The sequence below is a fragment of the Bubalus bubalis genome, chromosome 8 (genome assembly GCF_019923935.1).
Source record: "Bubalus bubalis isolate 160015118507 breed Murrah chromosome 8, NDDB_SH_1, whole genome shotgun sequence".
NCBI lineage: Eukaryota > Metazoa > Chordata > Mammalia > Artiodactyla > Bovidae > Bubalus > Bubalus bubalis.
The window spans coordinates 57,716,132-57,731,211 of NC_059164.1; the positions used below are offsets into that span (position 1 = coordinate 57,716,132).

At 37.7% G+C, this 15,080-nt stretch overlaps 2 long non-coding RNA genes across 5 annotated transcripts in view; both read right to left on the reverse strand.

The window, feature by feature from the left end:
* Nucleotides 1-15,080, reverse strand: part of LOC123334724 — a 204,860-nt gene that overhangs the window by 157,567 nt on the left and 32,213 nt on the right. The gene's annotated exons all lie outside the window — the stretch shown is intronic.
* LOC123334725 lies at nt 8,282-12,633 on the reverse strand. The gene is made up of 2 exons (XR_006552792.1): nt 12,400-12,633; nt 8,282-8,628 (listed from the first exon to the last, which is right to left on the reverse strand). It is a non-coding gene; the product is annotated as an uncharacterized LOC123334725 (long non-coding RNA).

The following is a 15,080-nucleotide window of genomic DNA, read 5'->3' on the forward strand; positions in this document are numbered from 1 at the left end:
GTGTCTTCTAAGTCCTTGTACACCTTATAGTCTCTTTTTCTCTTTACATATGAAAGATAATGACTACTGGTTAGTCTGCACTCCCCTCCCTCAATTTTTCTCCCAAAAGATCCTGATCCACTTGTCATGTTTTCTATACTACAGAGGAACAGTCTCAGGTCCACCCAATTTGTGTTATTTTTAAGCGATAATCATTTACCCTGACTCAATGAGTGCTTGATTTCTTTTAATCTTTCCTAAAAACTTTTGGTAGAATGTTTAGATATGAATCTCTTTCCTTTGGCTTTTACATAAGTATGGAAAGTCTTTAAATCTACATTCTCAGATATTTTATAAATAAAATGAATATTCAGTATTTAACTATATTCTTAAATGATCTTTATTCTAGTATCTAATTCAGAAATACCTTTAATTTCTAGATTGAATCTTTATCTGTTTTGTTATTGTTGACTCTATCATGATATTAATCTCTTTGTACTTTTTCTTTATATTTCTGGAGAACTTTACATTTTCTCTTTATTAATTTTATTTTCCATACTTTCATTCTTTCACATACTGTATCTCCAATGTAGCTTTTAATTCTGCTATTGTATTTTCTTGGTTCTTTGCAACAATCTTACCATCTCCCTTTTTTTTCTTACTTAACTTTTCACCAAAATCTTTTCTCGCCTTCTGATATACTCTCGAAGAAGCAGAACAACTTGTTTTTCTGGTTCCTATATGAATTCTGAAAATAGACCATTTTCAGTGGCATGTTCTTCTAAATAGTCATAATATTCCTATTTTCCTATTCTGCAGTTTTGTTGCTGCTGCTGTTGCTGTTAGTATTCTTGCTTTTCATTTTATAGACTCATCTTGCTTTTTTCCTGTTTACTTACTTTTATCTGAAAAGAACTCTATCTAGACTCAAGTTCTGCCAGAAGGAAGTGTAGACAATTTACCATGAGTGTGCTCAGTTCCCACTTTGGTTGTGGTTTCTTCCTCTGACTTAAAGTCAGGGGCAAATTTATGGGCCTAAGTTGTTGTTTCAATTCCCAGTGTATCAAGCATTCATCTACACATTTCTACTATGCTAAGAAGAATCTTCTCCATAACCATTTTCTGTTCCTCTAAAGTCTTGAACTTATGTAGTACATAAAAAGCAAGATTCGGCCCCCATTGACAACACTGTATTTGAGGTATTTGAAACTGACACAATGCTTAAAGAATCAATCTTCAATCTCTTCTACTTCCTACTTAATTCATTTACTGAAATTAAACTCAAAGTGTAGGTGAGAAATATAGAGACAGAGCTGAGAACAGTCATCTGTTTACTTAAATACCATTTCTAGCACAAACAGCAGTTTGTCTATGGGAAGAAGACCTGAATAGACATTTTTCCCAAAGAGGACATGCAGATGACCAATACGCATAAGAAGAGATGCTCAACGTCATTAATCAGAGGAATACAAATCAAAACCACAATGAGATATCACTTTACACCTACCAAAAATGCTATCCTTAAAGAAATCTACAAATAACAAATATTGGTAAGGATGTGGAGAAAAGGGAACTCTTGTACACTGCTGATGGGAATGTAAACTGCTATACCCATTGTGGAAAACAGAATGAAGTTGCCTCAAAAAACTGAAAATGGAAATAACCCATGATCCAGCAATTCTACTCCTGGGTACATATCTGAAGAAAACAAAAACACTCATTCATTAAGATACTTGCACCCTAATGTTCATAGTATCATTATTTACAATAGCCAAGATACAGAAGCAACCTAAGGGTCCATCAACAGACCAAAGGATAAAGAAGCTATGACCATACTCACACACATACACAATTACACAGTCATAACAACAGAATGAAATTTTGCCATTTGCAACAACATGGATGAACCCAGAGGTTATCATTTTTAGTGAAATAATTCAGATAAAAGCAAATACTCTATGGCATCATTTATATGTGGGATCTAAACCATAAACTAATAAGTATAACAAGCAAGAAACAGACTCACAGAACAAACTAGTGGTGACCAGTGGGGAGAGGGAAAGAGAGGGACAAGATAAGGGTTGGGGACCAAGAGGTTTACAGACTATTATGTATAAAATAAGTTGCAAGCATATATTGTTCACTACAGGGAATACACCCAATATTTTATAATAAGTAATAATGGAGAATAATACATAAAATTTTTGAATCACTATTTTGTACACCTAAAACTAATACTGTAAATTAACCATCTCAATAATTTCTTTATAAAGTAGAAAAAATCAGTTTGCTCACGTTTCTGCTTGATCCCAACCTAATCTATGAATCCAGAAACTAATACTGAGAGAGGGAAAAGATATTCCTGGCTTCCATTAAGTAAGTTCACTGTTCTCTTTAAGAGGCCAAGCCTGGGCATTCATCAGTTGTTTTCCTCCATCGTTTTATTGCCCTTATGGTAAGTGGAAGTGGAGTGAAGCAATCAATTGCCTGTCAGCCTTCATTTTTGGATTGTTGTGAGTGTTAATCTTTTCTTAAAATTGGTACTTCTTTCCTCCGCTTGTTCCTAGTTACCAGTCTTATCATTGTTCCAGTTAAGCTTGCCCTAAAAGCCTCAGTAAAGTGTCTTTGCTATTTCCAAGCCTTGCTGATGTTGTCTGAGGCATTTTTCTGAGGTCAAATGATAACCTACTAGCCAGCATCCCTACGACAGAGGCCTGGGATTGTCAGCAATTTCAAAATTAAATAAGTCAGTCATGAAGGCATATTTCTGACTTTTTAAAAAGCCTAGAGGATTACAAAGACATGACGGAAGCAACTTGGCACGCATGCATACATGCATAATTTACTTAAATATTACCATAAAAAGCTCTGATGAACAGATCTTCAGTACTGGGAGGTGGGGATGCTCCTTACATGCATGTGCCCTCACACATAAACACACTCATTTGTCCTTAGGAGACCTAAGGTAATGAAGGTAGGAGAAAGATGTGTGAGGCACTTTACACCTCTTCTTTGTCACTCTCAAGAGTAACTCAGCAAGGAAGCTACCAGGGCTCAAATGGTTTCAATTATTCATTCACAAAATTTACCAGGTGCCTACAGTGAACTCAGCACTGAAATGGAGACTCAGTAAAAAGCTAGGAAATTACTCAGTGATAACGGTGTCACATCAAATCTAACTACATTGTTTGTGCACTCAATTTTCCCTTGCTAAGATATAGGACTGATTTATTTTTATATATTATTTTTTCCCAGAACACTATTCACATAGTTTTTTCTAATAAATTCAAATAAAAACATATTGCTTTACCTAATAAAACTGAGTTGGACAGATTTTGATGGAAGTTTCCATACAATTTTTCTCTTTCAAAAATGTTGAGTAGAACTTAAGTTTAAGATACTAGCCTAGGAAAATGATGATGGCAGAAAAGCTTTTTGAAGACCTAACTGAATGCCATCACCTTCCGTGATAACGGACAGAGCCACTCGAAGAGTACAAAGTCTCAAAGTTTCTCTGCAAAAAAAAAAAAAAAAAAAAGCTGTAAGGTGATCCCCAAACCTGAAAATTCAAATTGGGAGATACACAGCACCAATAAGACCCATGTGGAATCTGCAATTTAGAAGAGGAAACAGGGAAAAAAAAAAAAAAAAGACTTCCAACGACATTAAGACCCAGAAAACCAGCTGTACTAACCAGAATACTCAACAGGCCAATCTAAGAGAAGGAGCCAAAGATGGCAGGGAGGTTTACGGGCTTCAATTTGTAGGTTAGTGGCATAGAACCACAATGATGTCAGGTGGCGGTGGAGTGGTCTGGGTCTTTTAAATTCTGACTCTAACTAGCTGAAGCTCTCTTCTAGAACAAGAGGTTGACACTGAGAACAAACTACTGGAAATAGAAACCAAACTGAACAAGACAGGGACAGAGAGACAAAGAAAAGGTTCTGATAAAAGCAGAGGTGAGAAGGAGGGTTTTCATATCACAGAAAGCACAGGTCATAATGTTGAACACTGTGAAAGCAGCAGAAGTAGTTCCTCAGATGTGAAATGAGGGAAGCTATCCAGGCCCATCTTTTAATAAAAATACAAGAAAAACGATCCCATTTAAACATGAATAGCGAAAGGTTTATGATAAAATCTCACCCAAAATATGTTTAAAAAATAAGGTGCAGATCACTATGTTGTTCACCTGAAACACAACATGGTAATTGACTTTACTTCAATTAAAAACTAAGGTACAGAACAATAGGTCTATAAACAAATGAATGCATATCAGAAAGATACTCCTGAAAAGGTGAGAATTATAATGCCACATCAAAAGAATTTGCAAGAAATTAATGATGAAATAATGACATAACTGATGTACAAAAGCTCAGAATTTACATGACTAAAGACTTGAAAAGACTGCTGGAAAAATACAGAAAATATCTGGAAATAAAAAAGAAAAATATTTCAAAAATAAATGGGAGAACATGAGTGAAGAAGTACCAGGGATAATAAATTAAGAGAAATAGCATATGGGAAGAAGAAAACTTTAAAATTAAAAAACGAAGATATAAGATTCAAGAGACAGTGATAGAAATAGAGAAAGTAAAGATCCTACACACACACACACACACACACACGAGAAAAGACAAAAAAACTACAATGGAATAGAATACTAAAATTTTCAACTTGATAAGCTTTAAAATAAGCAGCAACTTGGAATTATAACCAGAAGAGCCAGCACGGGAAAATACACTAACAGTATGATTAACCTTAAAAGAAAATGGAGTCCATGGACAGACAGGGAAAAGTACTAAGTTACTAATAAAAAAGATGAGATTATCAAATTGTCTGAAGCAACATTTTATGACAGAAAACAATTTAGTAAAACAGAAACATGGCAGAATTTAGTTAAAAAAAAAAAAAACGGCATGTAAATGTGAGCCAATGATTTAATATTAAGCATAAGTGATTTCAAGTATAAAAGTCATGACAAAATGTTATGAAAATTCAAGAGTTCTAAGAGCATTATGCCTATAAACCCTTCTTCAGGCATTTTCTAAGAATGAGCTTTTGAAAATCAAAATAAATAGAGTGAAAACATTAGGACTAGCAATGAATGTTACATGAATATGTGCCTGAAAAAATTAAAGCTAAATGATGTTTATAGTAGAGAAATCATAGTATGTGAAGGCTATAATCATTAATGGCTATTGTTATCATAAAAAAGTTAAACAGATATTACATGCTTCCTGGTAGATGGAAATACAACACATTATCTCAAGTATTTATGTCCAAAAATTAAAGCTAAATCTAATCAATTCTGAAGACTTTACTACCAATTTACAGGAAATAAATGAGACAGTGGAACATGATGATTGACACACTGGAATGCAATCAGCAGAACCCATACAAAATAAATGACCTGATTTCTTCCACAAAGAAATTGTAAAACAAAATTAGACACGGAGAGGAAACCTATATAGCAAAAGGGACTTCATAGTTTTATCAACTAGCTGTAACGTGTGAGTCTTATTTGAATGCTGATGATTTGAAACATGTAATTTCTGACATATTCAAAGAACCTGAACACTTACTTGATATCTAAGGCTGTTAGAAAATTGTTAATTTTTAAGTATAATAGTAGGCCTATGATTCTGTGTTTTAAGAGTCCTTAGCCTATGAAGGTACATACTGAAATATTTACAGAGAAATTATATAACTCTAAAGTAATCTGGCTTCCCTGATAGCTCAGCTGGTAAAGAATCTGCCAACAATGCAAGAGACCCCAGTTGGATTCCTGGGTAAGGAAGATCAGCTGGAGAAGGGATAGGCTTCTCCAGCTGGAGGAAGCTGGAGGCTACCCACTCCAGTATTCTTGGGCTTCCCTTGTGGCTCAGCTGGTAAAGAATCTGGGTGCAATGTGGGAGACCTGGGTTGGCTCCCTGGGTTGGGAAGATCCCCTGGAGAAGGGAAAGGCTACCCACTCCAGTATTCTGGCCTGGAGAATTCAATGACTATATAGTCCATGGGGTGGCAAAGAGTTGGATATGACTGAGTGACTTTCACACACACACAAACTAATTTGGATGGGGATAGGGAGAGTGGGTAGTGTAGACAAAACAAGATTAAATTTGATAACTGAAGAAACTAGTGAGAGATACATAGAAGTGTTTTATAATCTTATCCTTTACACTTCAAAAGTACAGAAATGAACTAATAAAAAGAATACTAGTTGAAAGGGTAAAGTAGGAATCCTTGCTTATTAAAATAAAATGGATATTTTGTTTTCAACCTGTATTACAGAGTAAAAAATATTCCAATTCTTTAAAAAGTTTGAAAGCAATACTCCTAGGTTTAACTACAGAAAATAAGAAATGGAGAGTTTTAAATCTGTAACCAGTCATTAATCTATTTTGTTTTGTTTGTGGAATTTTTTTCCTAGTAATTTCAAACAAAACACTTCCTTTAAGACATGAATAGAAAAATGTAACTAACTAGAAAGCTCATGCTCATATTTTTAACAAACACCTTTTCTCAAAGGAAATAAATTTAAGTATTATCTATTCTCTCTCCAAAAGCAGACTTCATTAGCATTGAAATGGATTTTTTATGTGTAATTTACTTTCCCCCCACTGTATTACCTTATAGCTCTTTTACATCTAAGAAGCATAAAAACATTAAAGGACACATTTTTAAACAATGTAAGATTTCACCATTTCTGAACTGGAATTAAAATATATCAGATATAAAGTAACAAATTAAAAATAAGAAAATAATCACAAACTCAGAAGGCTTGTATTTTACTCATTCCTGGGAGATTTAACTCACAATTACTGAAAATTGAGTAAACTCTCATTTGTGACATTTATTGCACTGTTTTGAGGACTCATTAGTTTAGCTAGTACAGCAATGCATCATGATTATGATATGGTCGAACCAGTGATCATAGTGCTTGATGGAAATAAAAGTATCGTTTTGCTCTCCAGGAGCTATTTATTTGCTAATGTAAACAAGATTAAGAAGAATATACATGCAATAAGGAAGGCAGTAAATGATAGGCAACTACCTAATTTGACTATAACATTTTCATGAGAATGCTGACTCAGAACCCAAGAAAGAGTTCAAAAAAGAGCAAAAGTTTCAGCTCTACCATATACAACCAAATAGGGGAGAAAATATATATAGCCAATTAGGGCAGAAGGATTCATCATAAAGGTGGGCTCATTACCTGGAAAACACTCCGTCTCTTCTCCAACCTCAATAGCTATGTATTTCAGAGAATCCAAGTCTCACCACTGTGTCAATTTTCTGTTGTAATGGAGACTCTTGGAAGATTTAAGTGTGTCCGAAGACCAGTTTCATAATCATTCTAAGGAGGCATTGGCAGTCTCATGGTAGAACATAAAAATTACAAATAAATCACTTTGGATTCTATCCTAAATTTATCTTTTAGGGATGAGTATATATGTAGTGTGGAGAAGGCAATGGCACCCCACTCCAGTACTCTTGCCTGGAAAATCCCATGGAGGGAGGAGCCTGGTAGGCTGCAGTCCATGGAGTCGCTAGGAGTAGGGCACGACTGAGCGACTTCACTTTCACTTTTCACTTTCCACTTTCATGCATTGGAGAAGGAAATGGCAACCCACTCCAGTGTTCTTGCCTGGAGAATCCCAGGGATGGGGGAGCCTGGTGGCCTGCCGTCTATGGGGTCGCACAGAGTCGGACACGACTGAAGTGACTTAGCAGCAGCAGCAGCAGCATATATGTAGTGCAAGTTGGGATGCAACATCCAGATCCTTCAGAAGGAAAGGACTAGCACTGCCAGCCCACTTAGGAAGTTACCTTGCCTGAAGACATCACCTCACCCAAAGCCATGCCCTATTCCCGGGATAGCCCTCACCCAATGTTTGATCAACATGGGGATATAAAGGCCTTGAAACATTGCCCCAGCTCGTGGCAATTCTGAAGGAATCTTCCAGGTTCAAACCTCCCATTGGGGTGGCTGGGGATTTATTTCAGTGACACCACTGCACAGCCCAAGTTCTCGCTCTGCCGATGTCTATTTTCTCTGTCTTGTCTCTGGCTTAGGTGTGATCCCTGCACTCTCTCCAATAAACTTCATGCACATAATCTCTGTACCAGATTCAGATTCCTGCTTCTCAGGAATCTGCAACAGTAAGCATCAGAAACTAGTGGGAAAAGGAGACAAAAGACACATAGAAAAGACGAAACTGTGTAAGACTAAGTAGATACTGGATTGAGGTATGTCCCCAGGTGCCATCTGCATAGCAGGACATCTTTGAGTGCCAAAGGGTTGGATGACTGGGTACATTTTATTCACAATGAGGGTCAAGAAAATAATAGGTAGAGAATATCACAAAAAATCCTCTGAGATCTCCTCCCAGAGATAAGGGCTATTATCATCCCCCTTTTACAGATGACTGACCAAGACTTAGGTAGAGGTCTCGGCACTACGTAGAAACAAAGAATCCAAACTAATGGTCTCAGGTTCCAATGTACTACTGGATAAAGGCATCTCCACTCCACCTCACAGCAAAGGAGGAGGTGAGTAAAGAGGGAAAAAGAGAAAAACATTCCTTGCTAGAGACACTCTCTTCTTTCTGAATCACTTTCTCTGGGGCTCATCTTCAACTCCAAACCCTTCAAAAAAAAAAAACAAAAAAACAAAAAAAAACTCTTCAATAGCTGTTCAGGTTTTTTTCTTGTTTGTTTTCTCCAAACACTATCTGGACATTAAAGGATAACAACAACAATATAGGTTACCCCCAGATCTCCTGCAGAACTTGTTCTTAACTATGTAAATAGGATCCTTCAAACTCCCCAACAAACATTATAAACACCTAGGAGCAAGATAGCAATACCTTCTTATTTTCCCTGTTTGTGGAACAGCAGAACCACACAAAGCTGAGCACACAGATTTCTGTCTCTAACTACCCAGCCAATAGTCAGATCAGGTGGAAGATGAATGAGACATTGATGTAAACACCACCAATACCAGACCGGAAACATTCTTTTCCTCTCCTTTGCAAAATTCTTTCTAATGTCACATCTTAGAACAAGGAACTTACTCATCTTTTTTCAGTGACAGATCTGATGTATTGAACTAGCAGGGAAAATGCCTTAGCAAAAAAGAAGAAAAATTAGAGGATGAAGAGATGGTAAAGGTTTTGCTTTCTCCATTGTATAATTTGCTCAATTCAAAGAGCATTCATTTTTTATTTCATGAGCAACCAAGGACTCCTAGTTTAAAAACAGTGATTAAGGCCTGCACAATTCCGGAAAATGAAAATAAAAATGCTTCAGAGCCATTTAATTGATCTGAATCAAGAATGGGCCAGGTTTTTTAGCACTCCCTGGAAGTATTAGGTGGAGCTCTAGTTAAAATTATCTATTTCGTTACAAGAATAGTACAAGGCTGTCTTTATGCCAGAAAATTATTTAGTTAATTGCTCTAGAATGAGTATAACCCAGTTTCCAGATACATAACATACATTTTGCCAAATGTGATTTGACTTATGCCAGCAGCCTGCAACAGTTTTAGCTATACAAGTTACCACTAGAACTAAAGGATACCCACAGGGGCCTGTGGCATACTGAGAACTGCAGAAAAGCAACACAGGGAAGGGGAGAGAAGAAAAAGACCAAGGGCTCCAGGAAAGGAGAAGGAAGAAAGGAACTTAGAAGGATACTAGGAAATGAACGGGAGAAAGGAAAAAGAAACAGTGTGGCGAAGAACAATGACCTTCCCATTAACATTCAAGGAAGATGATCCTTTTTTGGCACTATAGATGTTACTGCTTTTCTTAAAGAATAGAATAAAATAAAACATGCAATAAGCTGGGCAAAGTGCCAGACACACAGTAACTATATTAGGTCCTTTTCCTTCCCCCAAATGGGGTATTTGCTTGTGTACTCTATAATATATATTGAGGCTAATTAGGATAACAATACTGATAATGTTTCTTTAATTACTGGGAGAGTTTAGACTAGTCTAAGCTTCCAGGAAAAGCCTTGTCCTGATAGATATAAAAAGTATTCCATCTACTACCATAAGCCATAAGCTTTGCTGGTGCTTCATGAATGATAATTAGTTTTTAAGTCCTGTATCAAATTTGGAAATCAAGGTTATGCATACAAATCTCTCAATGTATTTAGGAATTATGCATCTCCTAGCTCAAACTCTCATTTATGTTATAGCCATTATCTGCCATCGATTGCAATAGAACACATAAAATAAATGAAACAGTATGTTTCTAAACCCTATCAAAATCTTAATCTCCAAATCTCATTGTAATCATGGGTTTCAGTTCTTTGCCCTGAAGCCCTTTACCAGAGTTATTACTAAGAAGTTAGATGGACTTCTTTAAGTTCCTGTATTTATGACTTCCTCAACCATATGTGTGTGTGTGTGTGTGTGTGTTATAATCAGTGAATGCTGAAATAACCCAAAAGCAAGCTGCAAGAGGAAAGGAAAATAATTGGTAAGCTCCAATCTCATCAACTGATTAATTATTCTCTAATTGTTGAGAAAGAAAATGACAGATACTAGTAAGTACCTGTACATTCACGTCTTAAAGTGGCTCCAGAGTATGTCCATTTTGTGATCCTCAGAATAAAATGTACAAGCCCATTTCGTTGTACAAAGGAACTGTGCTGATTATAGTGAAGGCTCTAGGCAATACCCCACAGGTTCTTGGGGGCTGAATCAGCTTTAGTAAAGGATTCCTAACTCTCAGGGTAGTGTTCCCTCTATGCATTACCCCACAGCTTCCTCAAAGTCTGAAGTAATCACCTGTGGTCGATTTTTCTTTTAAATAATGTAAACATCTTATGGCTCCTGGAACATAAATGGCAGTTGACATGCTGCTGCTGCTAAGTCACTTCAGTCATGTCCGACTCTGTGCGACCCCATGGACGGCAGCCCACCAGGCTCCCCCGTCCCTGGGATTCTCCAGGTGAGAACACTGGAGTGGGTTGCCATTTCATTCTCCAATGCATGAAAGTGAAAAGTGAAAGTGAAAAGTGAAAGTGAAGTCGCTCAGTCGTGTCTGACTCTTCGCAACCCCATGGACTGTAGCCTACCAGGCTTCTCCGTCCATGGGATTTTCCAGGCAAGAGTACTGGAGTGGGTTGCCATTGCCTTCTCTGGGCAGTTGATATGGCAGGCCCCTAACTACCCTTTTCCATTTATTCCAGTGGCATGTATTGTCTGGAAGAAAATCTGTCCCAGGAATTATTCTTTATCTCCAATGAACTCCCCATTTCTACCCCAGAAGGTGGGATGGAAGCCTGCCTCCAGGTTATCTGGCCAAGGTGCAACTGTCTGCTGATGCAGTTGTCTTCCCTTTCCATTCAGATCAAGAGAGGCAGATGAGAAAAGGGACTTGCAAATAGTGGTGTCAATGATCTTGTCAATGATCTATTTCTTATTGTAAGCTTCTGCATATTTCTCTTTTTCTGGTCTCTTGTTTAGTGCCATGTGTAGGCAAATTGCAAACAAAACCAGAAAGAAAGATGTTAGCTGTTGGCTGATGACATAGCTTTGCAAAAAAAAACCCAGAGTAACATCTACAGGCGACTGCACTTCAGACTTCAATTCAATTCACTTTCCACCACCAACAAGAATAAGAATAATTTGCTTCCGTGTTGGGAGATCAGAGAAGAGAAGCTTCACTGCGTTTGGAGATGGAAAGCGACTAGATGAGATGGCAGTGGTGGCAGGCGCTGCTCATCACAAGATGGAGAAAGGCTGGAAGATGAAATGGAAGCTGAATGTGATTTTTATGAGCTTGGCTCTGAGTACAGTGACCCATCTCTCCGTGAGAAATCCGTTGAAACCAACCCTCCTTGGAGCCGATGTGGACAGTCTGTAATCTCTGAGTTCTGAGAAATAAGCTTCTTACAGACAGAATCAGGGGAGACATCTGCCAAGAGTAGGGATACATGGACTAGAATAAAAAGACTGAAGCCCAGTTTTCACTGGCACATCTCTTCATGCTCTGCTCACCAGGGAGAGATGGACATACAAGTTATGAAAGCATCTAAAAATGTGTAAGTGTGGAAAGTATGTTCATGCACTTATTGCGTATTATTTACTGAACTGTTGCAATCGTCAGCCACCAGGACAAGTACCTGGCTCATATTATAGAATCCACTCTCCATAGCAACCTTTGAAATATGAACTACTGTTTTCACCATTTTTCAGATGAGTAAACTGAAGCTAGAAAAGAAAACTGCTTCCTTGCCAAGTTACCATTTTTAAAAGGAAAAGAATGTTATTGCAGAAGAAAAAAAAATTCTCTCTATTATTCCCCAGTGGTTCAGATGGTTAAGAATCTGACTGCAACACAGAAGACCTGGGTTTGATCGCTGGGTTAAGAAGATCCCCTGGAGAATGGAATGGCTACCTACCTCAGTATTCTTGCCTAGAGAATTCCACGGACAGAGGAGCCTGGCGGGCTACAGTCAGTCCATGGAGTTTCAAAGAGTCAGACGTGACTGGGCAACTAACACACTCGCTTACTTTCAGGTGATTCAAACATATACACTGTATTAGAGGAGAGTGAAAATCATTTATGAAAAATAAATTGGCAGTGTGGCATGGTTTATTTAGGTGTTTTCAGCAATGTCTATATCCTGCATTAGTTTTTGTACCTGAAAAAGGAAGGAACAAAATGTTTGAGTTGTTTTCCTTTTATTGCTTTAAAACCAAAAATAGCTGAACTTAAATTGTTCATCCCCTGGGACCTAGTCCAAGCTTGAAGAATTCTCAGAAAAATCACATTCCTCCACTTCCCCATATATGCCATCTGCAGTGTTGGGATCATCCCTGGAAACTTTGGGGAAAAGTGTGCTCCTCCTGCAGGTACTATTTGCAGAAGTCACTCATCTATTGATTTCTGATGTTGCTGGTCTTAGCAAGATAAGGCTCCTAATCCATCCACTGAATGTTACTCTGCCAGAGATGAAATAGCTTTAACGCCAACAAAGATTACTGTGATGTTAGGCAGGAGAAGACTGTGTTGTTGGAATTACAGCAGCCCCAGGAATACTTGCCACGTCGTGTTAACACCAGATTGACGTGGAACACTGACTCCACTGCTCCTTCTACTCAGAAATCTCAGGGAAGAGCAACCATATGTGGGTGCTTAACTCTGGCAAAAGGCTTATTTCTCATTACAAACTATGGTAATTTTATTTCAACTGGCCTTTCCCTTATATAAGTGATTTATTTAGCTGTTCTTAAGGCATCAATTGTGAAACACACCATCAGTTAATAATAGCTTTTCAGAGGAAGAAACACATTAAATATGAGTCAACATAAAAAAGCAGTCTAGTATCAGAAAACATTTTAATGTGCAAATATATGCATCTTAAAATTAAGGTGTATGTGTGTATGTATATTATGTTACAGATATACATAAGCCTACATTTATATATACATATACTGAATACATATTAGAAAAAAGGAATGGTCATGGAAAACTTTTATATTTACATCTTGGTGAACAAATACATTCCATTTACTCGCTGCAGATTGATGTCACAGAGAGCATGACATACAAAGATTTGAAACATAACCCATCATCTGCTTTGAATAGGAAGAAAGTGGAAAGCCATCTGCTTACAAGACTAATTAGTGTTACTACCTATTAAAAGAATATTATTCTTTTATAAAAAAAAAAAAACACTGAGAACAGAGGGTTTCTAATTTTTTTTTTTTTGGTCTTGGTATATCATACAGTAAGACTTTGGAATAAGCAATGCAAAGGAAGTTCCAGAATGTTTTAGAACATATGAAGGAGCTCCCCTCAAAACCTCCATAGGAAATATGTAATGCAGGAAGCAAGACAAACAAAATGGGTGCCAGGCCACGACAGAAAGAGAGCTCATATCCCCTTTTTGCACACCACAGAAGGACCTGGGGCCTAGCCATAAAAGAGAAATGTCTTCCCTCTTCACATTGAGAGGATATAATTCCTTATATCCTCCTTGCCAGTTCCACTGAAGCCTAAACTCTTAGGCTACATTGCAACAAATATAATTTATACAATATAACAATATACAAAGATAAGTAAGATACCTGTTACTGCCAAAAGAAGTTTATAGTAGGACTGTATGTATATCATGAGAAACGCTGGACTGGAAGAAACACAAGCTCGAATCAAGATTGCCGGGAGAAATAGCAATACCCTCAGATATGCAGATGACACCACCCTTATGGCAGAAAGTGAAGAGGAACTAAAAAGCCTCTTGATGAAAGTGAAAGGGGAGACTGAAAAAGTTGGCTTAAAGCTCAAATTCAGAAAACAAAGATCATGGCATCCGGTCCCATCACTTCATGGGAAATGGATGGGGAAACAGTGGAAACAGTGGATGACTTTATTTTTCTGGGCTCCAAAATCACTACAGATGGTGACTGCAGCCATGAAATTAAAAGATGCTTACTCCTTGGAAGGAAAGTTATGACCAACCTAGATAGCATATTCAAAAGCAGAGACATTTCTTTGCCAACAAAGGTTCATCTAGTCAAGGCTATGACTTTTTTTCCTGTGGTCATGTATGGATGTGAGAGTTGGACTGTAAAGAAGGCTGAGTGCTGAAGAATTGATGCTTTTGAACTGTGGTGTTGGAGAAGACTCTTGAGAGTCCCTTGGACTGCAAGGAGATCCAACCAGTCCATTCTGAAGGAGATCAGCCCTGGGATTTCTTTGGAAGGAATGATGCTAAAGCTGAAACTCCAGTACTTTGGCCACCTCATGCGAAGAGTTGACTCATTGGAAAAGACTCTGATGCTGGGAGGGATTGGGGGCAGGAGGAGAAGGGGATGACAGAGGATGAGATGGCTGGATGGCATCACTGACTCGATGGACGTGAGTCTGAGTGAACTCCGGGAGTTGGTGATGGACAGACAGGGAGGCCTGGCGTGCTGCGATTCATGGGGTCACAAAGAGTCGGACACGACTGAGCGATTCATCTGATCTTATCTGATGGATAAAAAAGAGACACAATCAAAATTACCCATGAAAAGGATAAATAAAACCTAAGGAAGTTCACCAGAAGAATGATTATAATCTGTGGGAGAGATTAGA